This window comes from Acinonyx jubatus, chromosome C2 (assembly GCF_027475565.1).
Source record: "Acinonyx jubatus isolate Ajub_Pintada_27869175 chromosome C2, VMU_Ajub_asm_v1.0, whole genome shotgun sequence".
Taxonomy (NCBI): domain Eukaryota; kingdom Metazoa; phylum Chordata; class Mammalia; order Carnivora; family Felidae; genus Acinonyx; species Acinonyx jubatus.
In genome coordinates, this window is record NC_069384.1 from 51,324,564 (window position 1) to 51,344,489 (window position 19,926).

Here is a 19,926-nt window from a genome sequence, read left to right on the forward strand (position 1 = left end):
TAAAATTTGGAAAAATTTTAACCATTATTTCTTTAAATATTTTTGTGCCCCAATCTCCCTTTTCTTTCTGGTATTTCAACATTCATTCAATCATTTGTTATCACCTAACAGATTCATGAAGCCCTGTTCATTAAATTTTTTTTCTATCTGTTACCTATCTTGAAATATTTGTAGTGTGTCTATATTTTGGATCATTTTTTTCCTCTTTCACATTCATTTGGCTAATAAGTCCACCTACTGAATTTTTATTTTAGGATATTATACATTTTTAGTTATAAAATTTTAATTTGGTTCTTTTTCCTTGTTTTTATTTTTTTATTAATATATTCATGCTTTGGAAACATTTTATTTTTCCTCGTTGATGATAGTTATAATAACCTCTTTAAAATTTATGTCTCCTAGCTCAAACATTTGGTTCATCCCAAGGCCAGACAATTGATTTCCTTTTCTCTTGAAACTATGTTTCATTCCTAGTTATTCCTAGTTATCAGGTTTTTTGAACTTCATTTTGGACAGCATCAATGTTAAATTGCAATGATTCAGGATTTTGTTATTTCACTCCATTGACTGTTTTTATTTGCTTTAGGAGGTAACTTTCTTGTCTGAGTTTGAACTGAAATACTTTGTTTAGTATGAGATACCTCTGGGTTTTGTTCTGGTAGTTTTTCTTTAATTGGGTTTCCTTAGTCTGTTCTGCAGATGCATGATTTGGGAGTCAGATAAATGGATAAACAGATTTGGGGATTCTTCTCTCCAGCTCTTTTCTCTTCTGGAATTCCTACATGGAATCTTGAATCCACTTTTCTGATTCTCTAGCCAGAAATATGGCAACGTTTTTCAGGGAGTTCCCTTCACCCAACCCTAACTCTTGGGCATGCTGTAAAGACTACAATTATCTCTAGTCTAAAAGTTATAGAAAAGAGAACTTAGTTGAGGAGACCTGATTTCAATTTCTCCAGTAAATGTGTACTGCTCACCAGCATCTACCCTCCATTGTTCACATACTCACGTATACAAGGCAACAGCCTAGACTCATTTCAAATTTTTCTCCTTGTCTTACATGCTTGGTTTTGCATGTCATAAACTATATAAGGTGATGGTACATTTTAAATTAAGGGAAAAAGGCAATTATAAGTAGATTTTTGCATTCACTCAAATCAGGACCAGCTATATAATTGGTAACATCAAGTTAAAATTAAAATGTGGGGCTCTGTTTTTAAAAATTAAGAAAAAATCTTTTCTTTTTACCACAATCTCTCTCTCGTAACTTGTCATGGTTTTTTTTAATTTACTATTTAATGTTAAGCTCTCTCTGGCTTGAGGATATTCATGGAGTGAGTCCATATCTTCATATATGATCAGCCCCCAACTCAATTCAGGGTCCTGGGCACACACACCTGACCCTGACCCACCTTAAACCTGTAGCCAGGCCTATGCTGGGGGCAGATAGCAGTGATTCCTGGATGTAAGCACCTAAGAAGTCTCCTGTAGTAGTGTTGGAAGTAGCACCATGTGGGAGCTGAGACTCCAAGGGCTTAGGTACCCAAGTGCTTCCTTATCCCATCAGACTTCCCATACAAAAGAAAAATTCAAAGACAAAATTATTAGAGGGGGTGGCCTTGGTGGTTCAGTCTGTTAAGAGTCTGACTCTTGAATTTGGCTCAGGTTATGATCTCATGGTTTGAGAAACTGAGCCCTGCACTGGGCTCCAAGCTGATAGCCTGCTTGGGATTCTCTCTCTCCCCTTCTCTCTCTGTCCCTCCCCCACTTGCGTTCTCTCTCTCTCTCAAAAATAAAATAAAATAAACTTCAAAAATAAAGTTATTAGAAAATTCAAAATGGCGGCCACAGAGTATTTATTCCCAAGCATAGGGCCTCCTTCTTAGCTTAGAATCCTTTTAAATTGCATTGGTCTCACAACCATGAATCTAACCTTGATCCAGATAGTTTCCACTTCTGATGTTCCTCACTCTTTCTTGAGGAACTAGTTTCTCTTCATCCTGAAGAACTTCTTTTAGAATTTCTTATTGTGCAAGATTGCTGGCAACAGATTTTCTTGCTTGCTTGCAAAGATCTCTTTCTATTCTTCCAAGCCTGTGTGAACTCTCCACCAGAGTCCAACTACATCTTTTCACTCCTTGGTAATTTTAGGTAATTGTTTTTTGCAGTATGTCTAGGTTATTAGCTATTTTCTGCAGAGGAGGGTTTTCTGGAATGGTTTATCCTATCATTACTGAAAGCAGGACTTGATAATTTTTTTTTTTATTATTTAGTCTACTTTTCTAGGTGACTCAGTAAGAATAGCTATATAAATTAAATGGTTTTCCATTCTCAGAATCTGAAAACTTTGAAAAACAACAAAAATATTGCAATGATTATTTTCTTCCCACAGAATAATTATTATCTGTTTCCTTCCTTTCTTTCTTTTCTACTACAGAACATTTCCTTTGAGGAGCTGTTCTGTCATATTCTCAGTCCTTTTTGGTCAGGACTGAACATATTTTGTAGAAACTATGGAAACTATGTGGTTCAAGCCTGGTTAATCAAATCTCTCCAATTTCTTGACTATATCCTTTGATTAAGAGATTGGTAAATAACCCAAGCTTAGGCAACTGAGGGAGAAAAAGATCTTGCTTTTTCTACCAGGATCAATAGCTGAAAAAATAATATTTGTCTCTGTTGCTAACATTTGTTGAGGACCTGCCTAAGAATGATGTCAGCAAAGAAACAAAGAAAGCCTTATATGAATTAAAAAAAAAAAAACTTAATTCATTGAATGATAACTGCCTGTTATTTGAACCTCTGCTATAGCTGGGCCAAAGCCAACATCATGGCTAAACTACCCAAATATATAAACCAATAAATTCACTTCGTTTGTTTAAGACATTTGTCACTTATAATAAAATGAACTCTGTCTAATACTTTTTGTCACTTATCAATATATACGTAAAGTTATATCTCAAACTAATAAATTAAATCAAGTTGTTTTCAAGGTGTACCTTTTTTAAGAGGTATTTCTCCTACAACCTAGTATTAAATAAAATCAAGTAATATAATCTTTAAAGAAGTTATTCCTTGTGTATATATTTTAATGGAATTACACTGTAAAAGCTAATCTGTAACCCATTTATTTACCTAAAATATTGTAAGTATTTTATGGTAGAAATTTTTCTAATGGCAAATTTGATAAAACTTTTTGTATCCCTACCTTCTATAATCAAAGATCAGCATTCCTAATAAAAAGCAGTAATAATAGCTTTGATGAAATACTTTAATTCTGTAGATTCATAAAGCATAATGATGCAGTGTTATATATTTATCCAACATTAAATTATTAAATACTAATACGGATATAATATACTCATAAAGTATAAGCATAACTTAATTGATATTCTAAAGTTATTCTTTGTAGAAAACTAGATTTACAGATCCTTAGGGAAATAATAGATTCCCTTGTCTTAATAAATAATGCAAAACTATTTCCAATGGTATGCAGAACATAAGATGAGTAGAATCTCTTTGTTTAACTACTATTTAAAAATTTGTGTGTGATATCAACTAAGTGTCTAATTTGAATTTTTATCTTACCTTTTATACTTTTTTACTGTCTTATACACAAAGTTTAATGATTTTCATTTCAGAATTAAAGGCTAAATTATACCATTCCCATTGCATACAGTTTTTCTAGATAAACATTAGTTAATAATTTTAAGTGCTGTGATGCATTGTTTAAAGATCACAGTAATTATCATGTTGTGATGTTGTGAATTAAGCACACAAGTTGGCAAAGTAACTAAAAAAGCACATGTTGCCATAAGAATGTTGACTCATCCATGCAACAAAGTACTGCATATTAAAATGTATATTCTTTTAAAAAATGAACCAAAAGTTTAATTTCCTTTTGGAGCTCAACAAACTGTGTCTTTCACAGAACTTTTCTGTTGTCTTGAATCAAAACAAAGAAAACATAAGAACAGGAAAAAATTCAATGAACTAGAAATAGAAGGAAATTTCCTCAACCCAGCAAAGATCGTCTATGGAAAACCCATAGCTAACACTATATTTAGTGATGAATGACTAATTGCCCTAACATTGTGACAAAGATATCTGCTCTCATGCTTCTAGTCAACACTGTGCTCATGGTTCTAGTCAAGGAAATTATGCACGAAAAGGAAATAAAAGCATTCAGTTTTGAAAAGTAGAAGTAAAATTATCTCTATTTGCAAATGGTATAATCTTTTATATATAGAAATCCTAAAGGACACACACACACACACACACACAAATACACAATTAGAACTAATAATGAGTTCTGCAAAGTTGAAGTATACAGGATCAATACACAAATATCAACTGCATTTCTATATTTTAGCAAGGAATAACCTGACAAGAATAATAATTAAATAATAATAATTAAAAGAATAATTCTAATTGCAGTAGCATCAGAAAGAATGCAATTCTTAGGAATAAATTTACAAAAGAAGTACATTATACTAAAAACTATAAAACACTGTTGAAATAAATGAAAGTGGACCAAAATCAATGGAAAGACATCCCATTTTCATCCCATTTCATCAATGGGAAAGACATCCCATTTTCATGGTAGGAAGACAATATTGGTAGATGGCAATACCTTCCAAATTGAGATACCACTTTACACCCTGTGGAATGCCTAGCACCCTAAAGATAAATGATAACAAGTGTTGGTGAGGAGATGAAGAAACTGGAACCCTCATACATTAGTGGTGAGAATGCAAAATATTGCAGCAGTTTTAGAAAACAGCTTAGAGCTTCCCTAAAAGGTTAAATATGGAGTTACCATACAATCTAGTAGTTCTGCTCTTAGTTATGCACCCCCAAGAACTGAAAGCATATGTCTACCCAAAAATATATACAAAAATGTTTATAGCAGTATTATTCATAATAGTGAAACAGTGGAAACAAGTAATGAATGCATACACAAAATGTAAAATATCTATATAGTGGAATATTATTCAGCCATAAAATATAAATGAAGTACTGATACATGTTACAACATAGATCAAACTTGAAAATATACTAAGTGAAAGAAGCACTGTACAAAGGGCAGTATACCATAGGATTCCATTTATCTGAAATGTACTGGATAGGAAATTCCATAAAGACAGAAAGTAAATTAGTGGTTTCCAGCATCTGGGAACAGGGGACAGGGAGAGAGTGATAGCTAACAGGTACAGAGAGTCTCTTTTTGGGATTCTGAAATTGTTCTAGAATTAGATAGTGGTGCTGGATGCACCACTGAAATGCACACTTTTAAAGGGGGTACTATGGTATATGAATCATGCTTCAATAAAGTTATTTTTCTAAAAGGACAGAAAGAAAGAAATAGTAGGATGAAAGAATCCCATCCTGATGTGGACATTATATGAATATTGAACAGAGTAATTTTCTTTGGTATTTTTATTTATTATTTTTTTAAATTTTTAAATGAAGATTCTTTCTCTAGATATCTGAAAGTAATGTACACCTCTTTCATGGTAATGGTAGAGACCACCTGCTCCTCACCCGAAGCTCATTTCCTTCTTTTTTGGACAAAGAAGCAAATTATTATTTTTGACCATCTGCATGAGTCCTGACCAGTTACGGAAAGAAAAGTATTGATATACACATCTTCCCATACTGACCGAGATAAAACTCCCAGGCGAGACCCTCCATGGTCTTTCCCATTTATTAGCTTAATACAGAGAAGCAAGAAGGAAGCCATGTGCCAACGATGGCAGAGATACAAGGAAAGACACTGAACAAATGAAACAGCGGAAGAGAGTTTCTCCTGTAATCGTTAACATCTATTTTGATATTTAAATAAATAAAAACAAACTTTTATTGTCTTCTGCAAATAACCTGTTGGGGTTTATGTGTTACTCCAGAGGTTTTTTTGTGTTTTTTTTAACTATAAAACTATTCTTACTGGGTGAATTCCAAATTAGTAAACCAATTATGAGAAAATCAAGACAATCAGAAGCATCACATGGGAACAATTTTTTTACTTCAGGTAACAGAGTTTGCATTGCAGAAAAAAAGTAAAACTGACTCTGAATAGTCATAAAAATGTCACGTAGCATTCACTATATAAACAAAAACTGATTGTTGAACATTTAGATGTGGAGCTTATACTTTAAACTTCTTGGAAAAAAAACTTTTCAAATTTCTTATATGTAGTAATTGGTAGTAATACAAACTTTTCCATCACCTCAATTTCCTGAATAAGGAAAATTATAAAAACTCTAATGTGAAAATACTTGAAGCCAGCTTTACAATGCTTCTTCCTAAATTATTCTCTAAAAATTTAAAAATATTATGTTTAGTTTCATAAGTTCAACCTATAAAAAGCAAAGATAAATTGCTATAACTACTTCCTTCATGCAGACAATTTTCACAATTACCTTTCAAAATTTTAATTACTTAAAATTACTCTGAAATTATTCTTTAAAAACAAAATGCCTTATTGTAATAGAAACTCATACTTCAAATATGAGGAAGAAATTTTATTCAGATTTCTGTAATGTATATTTGATTTGAGTACTAAACAGTTAACCCAAATTACACATCACATATTATAAAAATTGAGGTCCATTTTGAGTTCTACTCAATTATTTAGGGTGACTATCATGAACCTATATGGTAATATTTTGCAGTCCCAAATAAGAATACATCATTTTAAGGTTAAAAAAAACTTGACATGGCCATTTCAGTGCGTCTTTATATAGGCACATGAAAAACAAAAAAAAAATGTATTGCTTTTAACAGTTACAGTGTGGGTGCATCACACTTCCTTGATCTGTATCTTCTCCATGGCTCCTCCCTTTAACTGGAATTCCTAAGGCTGAGACTTGAGTACTGACTTACAGTTGTGTTCAGCACTGGGTTGAAGAGTGGGGATGTGATAGGGATGCTATTTACTCACATTACATGGCAATAAACATTCCAAAATTCTAGAGGCCCAAACACATCCATGAAATAGGACGTTCCACTTGCCAAACAGACTACTTTTTGCCACCTGACTGCAACATGCTTGGTCTAGCTTCCATCATTTCTTGTTTGAACTACTGTAACAGCATCATAATTGGTTCTAGTCAATCTCACCACATAAAATAAGTCAACATAGAGCATCTTTTAAAAACATAAATTAATTCCAGTCTCTCTAATACTCAAACTTTCCATAGCCTTGTAAAAACATCTAAACTCTGATACCAAGACTTCAGTGATTATAGAATAGGACCACTGACTCCATCTCTGACCATATCCCACATGGTTTTTTTTCTTTCTTTACTCTATAAAAGTCACATTGTTCCCTCCCTGTTTCTTTTCTTTCTTTTTATTTTTTACCTGCTTTATTGAAGGATATATTACATGCCACAAAGTCCACCAATTTTAAGTGTACATTTTAACAAGTTTTAGTATATTTACACCTTTGTGCAACTAGCAGCACGGTTTAGTCTTAGAACACATTATTTATCCCAAAAAAGTTATCTTGTACCCATTTGCAGTTAATCCCTACTCCCATTCACAGTTTTAAGAGACTTTGGATTCGCTTTCCATATTTATAGTTTTGCCCTTTCTGGTAATTGAATGTAAATAAAATCGTACAATATATTACCTTCTGTCTCTGCCTTCTCTCATTTAGCATAGTGTTTTTTAGGCCTAACTATATTGTAGCATATAACTATATTGATGCTATATAATTGTAGCATCTGTGTACCATGCTGAGTTATTGCTGACTAATATCCATTTAATCATTTCACGGAAATTTGAATTTTCTCTATTTTTGACTCTTTTGAATAATGTTGTGTGACCACGGATATCCAAGTGTTTGTGTGGACATGTGTTTTTGCTTTTCTTTGGTAGATAGCTAGGAACAAAATTACTGGGTTATATGATGTTTATGTTTAGCTCTTTAAGAAACTGCCAGGCTATTATCCAAAGTAACAGTACCATTTTGTTTGCTACCAGCACCAGTTTCCAGTTTCTCCACAGCTTAGCAATACTTGATATTGTCAGTCATTATTCTAGAGTGTATAGGGCATCTCATTGTAGTTTAATGTGAATTTTCCTAATGACTATGTTTAAAGCCTTATATGTGTCCAGTTACCATTCCTATATCTTCTTTGGTGAGTGTCTCAAATATGTTGCCCATTTAAAAAAATTAGGTTGGGGGCGCCTGGGTGGCGCAGTCGGTTAAGCGTCCGACTTCAGCCAGGTCACGATCTCGCCGTCTGTTCGAGCCCCGCGTCAGGCTCTGGGCTGATGGCTCGGAGCCTGGAGCCTGTTTCCGATTCTGTGTCTCCCTCTCTCTCTGCCCCTCCCCCGTTCATGCTCTGTCTCTCTCTGTCCCAAAAATAAATAAACGTTGAAAAAAAAAATTAGGTTGTCTTCTCATTGTTAGCATATGTTTTTATATAAATTGGATATGTGTCCTTTACCAAATAATTTTCTTCCAATCTGTAGATTCTCTTTTTATTTTCTTCCATTTCATTAGTTGTACTTATTTATTTCTTTATTCATTTTTATTAAGTCTTAACTCCTTTTTGAACAAACCAAATAGGCTTTAGCTTTCTTACTCTTCTTTTTTTTGCTAGGAATGTTCTGTTCCCTGTTCTCATTTCCTCATTTCTTTCAGGTCTCAGTTCAAATGTTACGTTCTTGGAAAGTGATTCTTTGACTCACACCCCTTCTTGCTGGTTATTGGTGCTATTTAACAAAGATGCTTAGGTCTGCTTCCTTCCTGGCCACCCTGTGGCCAAGTGGACCTTGCAATTAACTTCGGGCAATGAGTTGTAAGTAGAAGAGAGAAATATCACACTTCTTTCTGGTTCACCTTCTTCCAGATCTCTCTTTTTCCTTTAGCACAACAACCAACAACACACAAGACTGCCTGATTCTTCAATCTAGGTCCCTCAAAGATTACAATAAGTAGGGCCTGGTGCCAATGTACTGTGTACATACAAAGAACGTTCCCATGGAAATTCTTTATCCATTTACACAGATTTTTCTTTATAGAATTTAGTGCCTGACTAAATTCTTGCCTTGTCTACTAGCACATGAGGTGGGGATGTAGTTTGGATCAGTGTTATATCCCTAGCACTAGAACACAGCCTTGCACATAATATGTACTTATGAAATATTTGTTAAATGAATTTGTTAAATGAATATGGCCCCAGATCAACAGAATTGTGCTAAATTGGGCATATAAAAATATAATGCATTCTTTAAAATAGCATCTGAGAATATTTCCGGGTTTAATTTTGCTCTAGCTATTTATTAAAAGCAGCAGAGTTTGAATGTACTTATAATTGGATTTTCATTGCTTAAAGTTCCTATCTTTGATAAAACTTGTAAATAAAACACTAAATCAATTGAGAATTATTTAATTCCTCTAAGTCTATACACTGTATACATTGCTTACTAAGCAGGAAACTTGGGCCAATGCTTTCAAATGTAAATACATGTTAGTCCTGCATTATCTTTTAATCACTTCTCACTAAGGAATTATATCCTTAGCTAGATATGGCAAGGCACATTATTTTACCTTGCTGTCTCAGCATCTTTTCTTTATCTTGGTTCCTCATGGTCTGCTGATCCTCATCTGTGTACCAAGTTAGTCTGCAATAGATTGATCATGTCAATGGCTCTTTCTCCTCATTGTAAATGGGTGTCTTAACTAGTCTGGAGAAGGAACATTAAGGTTGTTATCCTACAGAGTTAAGACACCAGCCCTATGATCTACTCCTTCCCTGGCCGCCAGGATACCCCTTCCTCAGAGACTGTACATTTTTTACACACTCTTTCTGGAATGATCTCCTTTCAGAAATCTTGCCTCACTTCTTCATTTTCCTTCTATCTTGGCTCATATGTGCCCTTCATAGGCAGGAGATTCCCAAAAATTCCATGTAAAATTGAAAATCATCCTCAATCCTAAAATGACCTCTAATCCCACTTCCTAGTCTTATTTATCTCTTTAGCACTTACTGCCATCAGAAATGTTATTTTTTTCTTATTTATTCTATCAGCACCGCAGAGAGAAAACTATATAAGTTCACAAATTTTTGTCTCTTTTTGTTTAACTCCTGTGTTCTCTGTGCCTACATAACTGCCTGGAATATGGTAAACAATGAATACATGTTTATTGAATAGAAGACTTTCCTTACTCAAATAAGGAATAAGATGCTTCCTAGAAGGATAGGCAGAAGCGATGGGGATGGAAGACTTTCCACAATGATGCTTCGACATATACATATATGTTTACTAGACTAGGGTACCCTGACAGAAGACAAACCATAAGGTGTACGGATAAAAAAACTTGTTATAAGGAGAGGTAGAGTAAGTCATTCTAAGGAGGTGTGCAGGGAGCAATGACAAGGCTTGAGAACACGTTTCAGTGCCAAAGAGTGAGATTAACCATCAATGTAGTTCTGCTCTGGCATAAAGTCCCCCTACCCTTGGGTAGAGTAGTGGTACCACTTTGTTGTGTGAGTTGTTGAAAGAACTGCATCATACTTATGTCTGTGACGTTTGGAGCACTCATAAAAATTTGCTTTAAGAGCCAAAGCTTTGGTCTCATTTCATGGGGGCAGTATGATCAAGACAGGCCTTCACATCCACAGATGACATCTAATGACAATGGCGGGTGGCAGAATTTAAACTCTATCAGCACTAGTTCTCAGAGGATGTAGCAGATTTACACTCTGCCACCACTTGGGTTTGGACTCATAAAGACAGGAATGTTGGGGCGCCTGGGTGGCTCAGTCGGTTAAGCGGCCGACTTCGGCTCAGGTCATGATCTCGCGGTCCGTGAGTTCGAGCCCCGCGTCGGTCTCTGTGCTGACAGCTCAGAGCCTGGAGCCTGTTTTGGATTCTGTGTCTCCCTCTCTCTGACCTCCCCCATTCATGCTCTGTCTCTCTCTGTCTCAAAAATAAATAAACATTAAAAACATTTTTTTAAGAAGACAGGAATGTTATGGCCTGTAGCTACACTCCTGTGAAACTGAGATTGCAGAGTGCACACCAGACAAACTGAAAAAAAAAAATCAACACTGACCATGGGCGTATTGAGGCTCAAGTAATCTACACAAGCCCTCGAGGAAGAGTAACAAAGAAGGCAGGTTCTCCTTCCCATTTCTGAGCAGCTCCAATACAAATATATGTGATTGAAGCACAACAATCTGGTATTGGTTGCACTGGCTCTGGGCATTATTTATTTCAAGTTATCCCGTATGTACAAGGTGGAAAGGTAGGTGGCCATATTGGCAGTGTTGCTGGCACCAACCTTCTAACTGAGTGAGCACCACTGTGGAAATGTTAGAGACTCCTGACATGACTATCCTCGCTTGACAGCAATGAGCAACAATCACAACAGAACTCTGGGCACTTGGGATTCCCAAAATTAAGGATTTCCAACCTTACTTAGGTTGTATGTGGGGGGGAACTCCGAAAAGAGTCTGTATTCCTTTAACCAAGGGGAAAATGGCAAAGAACATTTTACATTTGGGGACCACAAATGTGGCCTCCAACTGAACACAGACACTTGAAACTAAGTACGAAATATAGTAAATTCTCAGGAATCTCTGCTTTAAATGTTTATATTTTAAACATGGAGTTTTTATTAACTGAATTCACATAACCTGGCTGCTGCAAGTACTAACACTCAACTGTACATATACAGGTAACGTAGACTCTTAGAGAAATATGCCCTTCAATGTAGTACTGGAAAACATATGTTTTACCTGTCTCTTAAGAATGGCTGTAAAACATTGCCTGCCATGGTGGTGGTAATAGGAGGGCTTTAAAAATTCCCTGGTGTTTTTGGTTGGGAAATTAAAGCTATTAGGCAAGTAACATTACTCAGTCTTCCTCAGTGAACACAAATTATTACTGCAATAGTTTCTATATCATAAGTGTTCAATAATCTCACTGTGTGTAACAATCCTCAATTTGTTTCCTGGTTAACCATTTAATCCTACATTTGTTATCCTGGCATAGAAGAATGGAAAATAATATTACTACCTTTTCCCTCCATATGGATTTATCTCCACGCTGAAAACTACATCACCACTATTAGCACTATAGCACCTCTGTAGCAAGCTAAGTCAATTTGTATCGGCAAAGCTAAGGATGCTCAACTCACAGATGCCTTTATAAGAGCATTCCAACTTGAATATGCTCTGGAGTGAATTTTAACCATTCAACCAAACTCTATCATTTCTAGGGATACAGAGCATATTCTCTTATTGCTTCTTACTCTAGTCCTGCCTGTATGAAGTCCAGCCTTTTGAAAATTAGGCCAGGAGTAAACTTGTATAGATAGCAGAAGACCCATGTATAGATAGCAGAAGACCTCAAGTTCAAAGGATTGGGTAAATCCAAGGGTTATTCTAAAAACTCTGAAGTCTAAAACACCAGAGAGAGTTTCATGTAGTCACCAAATCTGAGAAAATAGGATTCAGGATTCACCCTCATAGAGGTTCATAGGGTTGAACCTCTGTAATTATTGAGATATTTTAACTGAGTGATTAGAAGACAATGGTGAAGGCAGGAGGTCATTAAACAAAAGACTAGGACTGCATCCATCCTGTAGCTTTCGCTTAAAAGTAAATTAAGACTTGGTGCCTAAATAGATTGGCCTGATTTAAAAGGCCAGATGCAAAGTAACATTCATATAGTTAGACATCTTTATACAGGTATTTGGTGCAGTAGCATCAAATGTGAACACACTGTTTTAATTACTGAAAATATATGCAAGCAATCATTCTTCATTACCTTGGCTTCATCTCTAAATGTGAAAAGAATAATAGGCTGTGTATGGGAAGAATTAGGAAATAGGTAAAGAACTGAAGTTAATCTCAAAAATGGAGAGGAAATTTCTGTTCATTCACTTTTTCCTTTTACTCAACAAAATGTTTTTGAATGTCTATCATTGTTAAGCAGAGGCATCTGTTACGCACTTGATTTGGCATTGTTTACTAACCTAGAAATTTATAGTTTGATTTTAAACCCTGTTAAATAATCCAGACTTTTAAAAAGGGAGAAAAAAATAATTGTGAGAAAATAGGCCATATCAAAATATCGGGTACCTACCTACCTCTGTTTCTTTGAAAAAATACCTATCAATTTATTTTTTGAAAAGAAGAAAATGATTAACATATGAGTATTCAGAGTCTTGTTCCCTTTAATATCTGCTAAGGTATGGTCTGATTGACAATGACCAACCTTTCCTCCAAATGTGTGTGCACCAACACACTCAAACTTTATCATCAAGAGTGGCCTGGAAGAGCCAAGATGGAGGAACAGCATGGAAGTTTGTTGTGTGTCTTGGGTCCATGAAATACAACCAGAACAACACTAAACCATCCTACACACATAAAAACTGATTGGAGGATTAACACAACAATCTGTACAACCTCAACCACAGAATTCAGCAGGTATGTGGTGCGGAGAGCTGAACTTGGGGAGTGAGAAGCCACGGCGGGAAGGGAGGTGCTTTCACGGGTGGAGAGAAGACAGAGATGGGGCGGGGGGAGAATATGGGAAAAGCACCCCTCCCCAAAAGCAGCTGGAGAGAAAGTAGAAAACTGAAAACAGCCACAGGACTAAACTAAAAAGGGAGAAGGGAGAGGGTTTAAGTTACATTAAGACTGTAAACAAAGGGAGCGCAAAAGCTGCAACTCCACAGCTCAATACCTGGTGGTGCTCTGGTGGGAAGGGCAAATCCTCAGGAGCAAAGTGGGGTCCGGGAGGTTCTCTTGGGAACATGGGGAAAGCGGTTCCACTGCTGGAAGGACATTTAGTAGAGACTGTTGAAGCCACCTAGTCCCAGCAGACACCAGAGAATTGCCACATTCGCTGGTGCTGAAACAAGGTTGTTAAGGGTGAAGCCTGTTGCCAGATGTGTGTTGTGATTTTCCATAAACCCTGAAACGCTGCTACTACACTGTCTCGTGAACTTTTTCTGGGGAGGGCTGGCACTCAGCTGCAGTCTCGGGCACCGGCAACAGCAGGGTTCAGCAAGCATCCCTGGGTGCAGCCAACATTTGACCATTGCTCGGTGAGACCCTCCCACAAAGGAGCAGAACAGGTCAAAGCCGCAGTCCTTCAGAAGTAAGGGGCTGGGGAAAACAGCTGCATCTGAGACAAAACTCAGGAAAGAGGTACTGCCTGGAGCCTGGTCACGGAGAGTGAAAAAGCGGGAGTGCACGAAAGCTGAACACAGAGGATGGGTGCGCGATTGCTGATCTAGGAGAACAGTCTGGGTAGCTGGGTGACGCCATTTCACACATGCGCATCACGCATGAGCTCCCGCGCATGCGCATACGCACCTACAAGCTCTGCAACAATCCACCCCAGTAGGCTAGTAGTGCCATCTAGTGGAGAACGGAGCTGTTACACTGAGCCCCGCCCAACCGGGCCAACCTCGCTTGTCAAGAACACAAGTCTCACCGCCTACTTAGTTTGTGGAATATAACGCTACATAGCTACAAAGTCTGACTTCTAGGGGAAACAGAAATTTCAGTCCTACTTCAACCTGTTAGCAGGTCCATCTATTCAATGTCCTTTCTTTTTTTCTCTCTTTTTTTCTCTTTTACAGTATTCTTTTTCTTGAATACAGAAATAGAAAAAATTCATTTTTATTTTCAATTTTTATTAAAATATTTTTCTTTAATTTTTATTACTATGTTTTTTACTTGTGTGTAAATTTTTCAAATTCTATTTTCCTTAAATCATTATATTTTAGTCTACTTCAGTGTATTCACCTTTTCAAATTTTCAAACGATTTCCTTTTTATTTTTTTATTTATTTTTCTTTTTTTCTATTTTTGATTTCTTTTCTTTTTCTTGAATGCAGAAAGAGAAAACCTTCATTTTTACGTTCAATTTCTATTAACAATATTTTTTCTTTAATGTTCATTACTATATTTTTTGGTTTTATGTAAATTTTTTCAAATTCTATTTTACTTCCATCATTTTAGTTTAGTCTACTACAGTGTATTCACTTTTTCAAATTTTCAAATGATTTCCTTTCTTTCTCTTTTTTCTCTTTTTCATTTCTTTTCATTTTCTTGAACACAGGAAGAGAAAAATCATTTTTATTTTTAACTTTTATTAAAAATATATTTTCTTAATTTTTTCTTCTAAATTATTTTCTTTCGTGTAAACTTTTTCAACTTCTATTTTACTCCCATCATCCCATTTTAGTCTACTTCAGGGTATTCATTTTTTCAAATTCTCAAATGATTTCTTTTTTTTCTTTCCCACTTTTTTTCTCTAATCTGTCAAAACACTTTCAACACCTAGACCCAAAACACACCTAGGATCTAGCATCATTTATTTGATTTTGTGTGTGTGTGTTTAATTTTTTAATTTTAAATTTTTTTTAATTTTAATATTTTTTTAATTTCAATTTTTCTACCTCATTAATTCCTTTTCTCCCTTCAAAATGACAAAACGAAGGAATTCATCCCAAAAGAAAGAGCACGAAGAAAGGACAACCAGGGATTTAACCAACACAGATACAAGCAAGATGTTTGAACCAGAGTTTAGAATCACGATAATAAGAATACTAGCTGGAGTCAAAAATAGGTTATACTCCCTTTCTGCAGAGATTAAAGAAGTAAAAATAGATGGGATGAAGTAAAAAAATGCTATAACTGAGCTACAATCATGGATGGATGGATGCTGCGGCCGCAAGGATGGACAAGGAAGAACAGAGAATCAGCGATATAGAGGACAAACTTATAGAGAAAAATGAAGCAGAAAAAAAGAGGGAGTTTAAGGCAAAAGAGCACGATTTAAGAATTAGAGAGATCAGTGGCTCATTAAAAAGGAACAACATCAGAATCATAGGGGTCCCAGAAGAGGAAGAGAGAGAAATAGGGGTAGAAGTATTATGTGAGCAAATCATAGCGGAAAACTTTCCTAACCTGGGGAAAGACACAGACATCAAAATCCAGGAAGCACAGAGTACCCCCATTAGATTCAACAAAAACCAACCATCAACAAGGCATATCATAGTCAAATTTACAAAATACTCAGGCAAGGAGAGAATCATGAAAGCAGCAAGAGAAAAATAGTCCCTAACCTACAAGAGAAGACAGGTCAGGTTTGCAGCAGACCTAACCACAGACACTTGGCAGGCCAGAAAGGAGTGGCAGGATATATTCAGTGTGCTGAATCAGAAAAATATGCAGCCAAGAATTCTTTATCCAGTAAGGCTGTCATTCAAAATAGAAGGAGAGATAAAAATTTCCCAGACAAACAAAAATTAAAGGAGTTTGTGACCACTAAACCAACCCTGCCTTAAATTTTAAGGGGTACTCTCTGAGGGGAGAAGATATGAATGTGTATATATATATATATATATATATATATATATATATATATATTTACAGATGAATATAGATCATGAATATATATATTCATCAAAAGATATATATATATTTATATTTATATATTTATATATACCAAAAGCAACAAAGATTAGAAAGGACCAGAGAACAGCACCAGAAACTCCAACTCTACAAGCATCATAATGGCACATAATTCATATCTTTCAGTATTCACTCTAAAAGTCAATGGACTCAATGCTCCAATCAAAAGACATAGGGTAACAGAATGGATAAGAAAACAAGATCCATCTATATGCTGTTTACAAGAGACCGACTTTAGACTTAAAGACACCTTCAGATTGAAAATAAGGGGATGGAGAACCATCTATCATGCTAATGGTCAACAAAAGACAGCCGGAGTAGCCATACTTATATCAGACAAGCTAGAGTTTAAAATAAAGACTGTATCAAGAGATGCAGAAAGGCATTATATCATAATCAAGGGGTCTGTCCACCAAGAAGACCTAACAATAGTAAACATTTATGCACCAAATGTAGCAGAACCCAAATATATAAATCAGTTAATCACAAATATAAAGAAACTCATCGATAGTGATACCATAATAGTAGGAGACTTCAACACCCCACTCAAAGCAATGGACAGATCATCTAATCAAAAAATCAATAAGGAAACAATGGCTTTGAATGACACACTGGACCAGATGGAATTAACAGATATATTCAGAACATTTCATCCTAAAGCAGCAGAATATACATTCTTCTCCAGTGCACATGGAACCTTCTCCAGAATAGACCACATTAGCACACAGATCAGTCCTCAAGAAGTAAAAATGATCGAGATCATACCATGCATATTTTCAGAGTACAACGCTATGAAACTCGAAATCAACCACAAGAAAAATTTGGAAAGGTAATAAATACTTGGAGACTGAAGAACATCCTCCTAAAGAATGAATGGGCTAACCAAGCAGTTAAATAGGAAATTAAAAAGTATATGGAAGTCAATGAAAATGATAACACCACAACCCAAAACCTCTGGGACACAGCAAAGGTGGTCATAAAAGGAGAGTATATAGCAATCCAGGCCTTCCTAAAGAAGGAAGGAAGATCTCAGATACACAACCTAACCTTATGCCTTAAGGAGCTGGAAAAAAAAAACAGCAAATAAAACCCCAAACCAGCAGAAGACAGGAAATAAGAAAGATTAGAGCAGAAATTAATGCTATTGAAACCAAAAAAACTGCAGAACAGATCAATGAAACCAGAAGATGGTTCTTTGAAAGAATTATCAAAATTGATAAACCACTAGGCAGTTTGATCAAAAAGAAAAAGGAAAGGACCCAAGTAAATAAAATCAAGAATGAAAGAGAGATCACAACCAACATAGCAGAAATAAAAACAATGATAAGAGAATATTATGAGCAATTATATGCCAATAAAATGGGTAATCTGGAAGAAATGGACAAATTCCTAGAAACATATACACTACCAAAACTCAAAGAGGAAGAAATAGAAAATTTGAACAGACCTATAACCAGTAAGGAAATCAAAGTAGTAATCAAAAGTAGTAATCAAAAAAAAGAGTCCAGGGCCAGATGGCTTTCCAGGGGAATTCTACCAAACATTTAAGGAAGAGTTAACACCTATTCTCTTGAAGCTGTTCCAAAAAATAGAAATGGAAGGAAAACTTCCAAACTCTTTCTATGAAGCCAGCATTACCTTGATTCCAAAACTAGACAGAGACCCCACTAAAAAGGAGAATTATAGACCAATTTCTCTAATGAATATCAATGCAAAAACTCTCAACAAGATATTAGCCAACCAGATCCAACAATACATTAAAAAAATGATTCAACATGACCAAGTGGGATTTATACCTGGGATGCAAGGCTGGTTCAATATCCACAAAACAATCAATGTGATTCATCACATCAATAAAAGAAAGGACAAGAACCATATGATCCTCTCAATAGAAGCTGAAAAAGCATTTGACAAAATACAACATCCTTTCTTTATAAAAACACTTAAGAAAATATGGAATAGAAGGAGCATACCTCAATATGATAAAAGCCATATATGAATGACGCAACGCTAATATCATCTTCAATGGGGAAAAACTGAGAGCTTTCCCCCTAATGTCAGGAACAAGACAGGGATGTCCACTCTTGCCACTGTTATTCGACATAGTATTGGAAGTCTTAGCCTCTGCAATCAGACAACACAAAGAAATAAAAGGCCTCCATATAGGCCAGGAGGAGGTCAACTTTCACTCTTCACAGATGACATGATACTCTTCACAGATGACATGACATGCTACGCTTTTGGGAAAACCCAAAAGATACCACCAAAAACTGCTAGAATTGATTCATGAATTCAGCAAAGTTTCACGATATAAAATCAACGCACAGAAATCAGTTACATTCCTATATAACAACAATGAAGTAACAGAAAGAGAAATCAAGGAATCCATCCCATTTACAGTTGCACCAAAAACCATAAAATACCTAGGAATAAATCTAAGCAAAGAGGTGGAAAATCTATAGAAACTGAAAACTATAGAAAGCTTATGAAAGAAATTGAAGAAGACACACAAAAAAAGGAAAAAGATTCCATGCTCCTGGATAAGAAGAACAAATATTGCTAAAATGTCTACTAACCAATCTACATATTCAATGCAATCCCTAACAAAGTAACACCAGCATTCTTCACAGAGCTTGAACAAATAATCCTAAATTTTTATGGAACCAGAAAAGACCCTGAATAGCCAAAGTGATCTTGAAAAAGAAAACCAAAGCAGGAGGTATCACAATCCCAGACTTCAAGCTACACTACAAAACTATAACCACCAAGACAGTATGGTGCTGGCACAAGAACAGACACTCAGATCAATGGAACAGAAAAGAGAACCCAGAAGTGGACTGACAAATGTATGGCCAACTAATCTTTGACAAAGCAGGAAAGAATATCCAATGGAATAAAGCCAGTCTCTTCAGCAAGTGGTGCTGGGAAAACTGGACAGCGACATGCAGAAGAATGAACCTGGACCACTTTCTTACACCATACACAAAAATAAACTCAAAATGGATGAAAGATCAAAATGTAAGACAGGAAGCCATCAAAATCCTTAAGGAGAAAGCAGACAAAAACCTCTTTGATCTTGGCTGCAGCAACTTCTTCCTCAACATGTCTCCAGAGGTAAGGGAAACAAAAGCAAAAATGAACTACTGGGACCTCATCAAAATAAAAACCTTCTGGACAGCGAAGAAAACAATCAGCAAAACTAAAAGGCAACTGACCGAATGGGAGAAGTTATTTGCAAATGACATATCAGATAAAGGGTTAGTATCCAAAATCTACAAAGAACTTATCAAACTCAACACCCAAAAAACAAATAATCCAGTGAAGAAATGGGCAAAAGACATAGACACTTCTCCAAAGAAGACATCCAGATAGATAGCCAACCAACAAATGAAAAAATGCTCAACATCACTCATTTTTTAATTTTTTTAAATTTACATCCAAATTAGTTAGCATATAGTGCAACAATGATT

At 35.6% G+C, this 19,926-nt stretch overlaps 1 long non-coding RNA gene across 2 annotated transcripts in view; it reads right to left on the bottom strand.

The window, feature by feature from the left end:
* LOC128315162 (uncharacterized) overlaps nucleotides 1-19,926 on the bottom strand; it is a 137,823-nt gene that overhangs the window by 32,416 nt on the left and 85,481 nt on the right. The window contains exon 2 of one of the 2 annotated variants that reach the window (XR_008297631.1): nucleotides 9,566-9,639. The exons of the other annotated variant lie outside the window; for it this stretch is intronic. This is a non-coding gene — a long non-coding RNA (uncharacterized LOC128315162). The remainder of the gene's footprint in view (nucleotides 1-9,565; nucleotides 9,640-19,926) is intronic. 2 annotated transcript variants of the gene reach the window in all.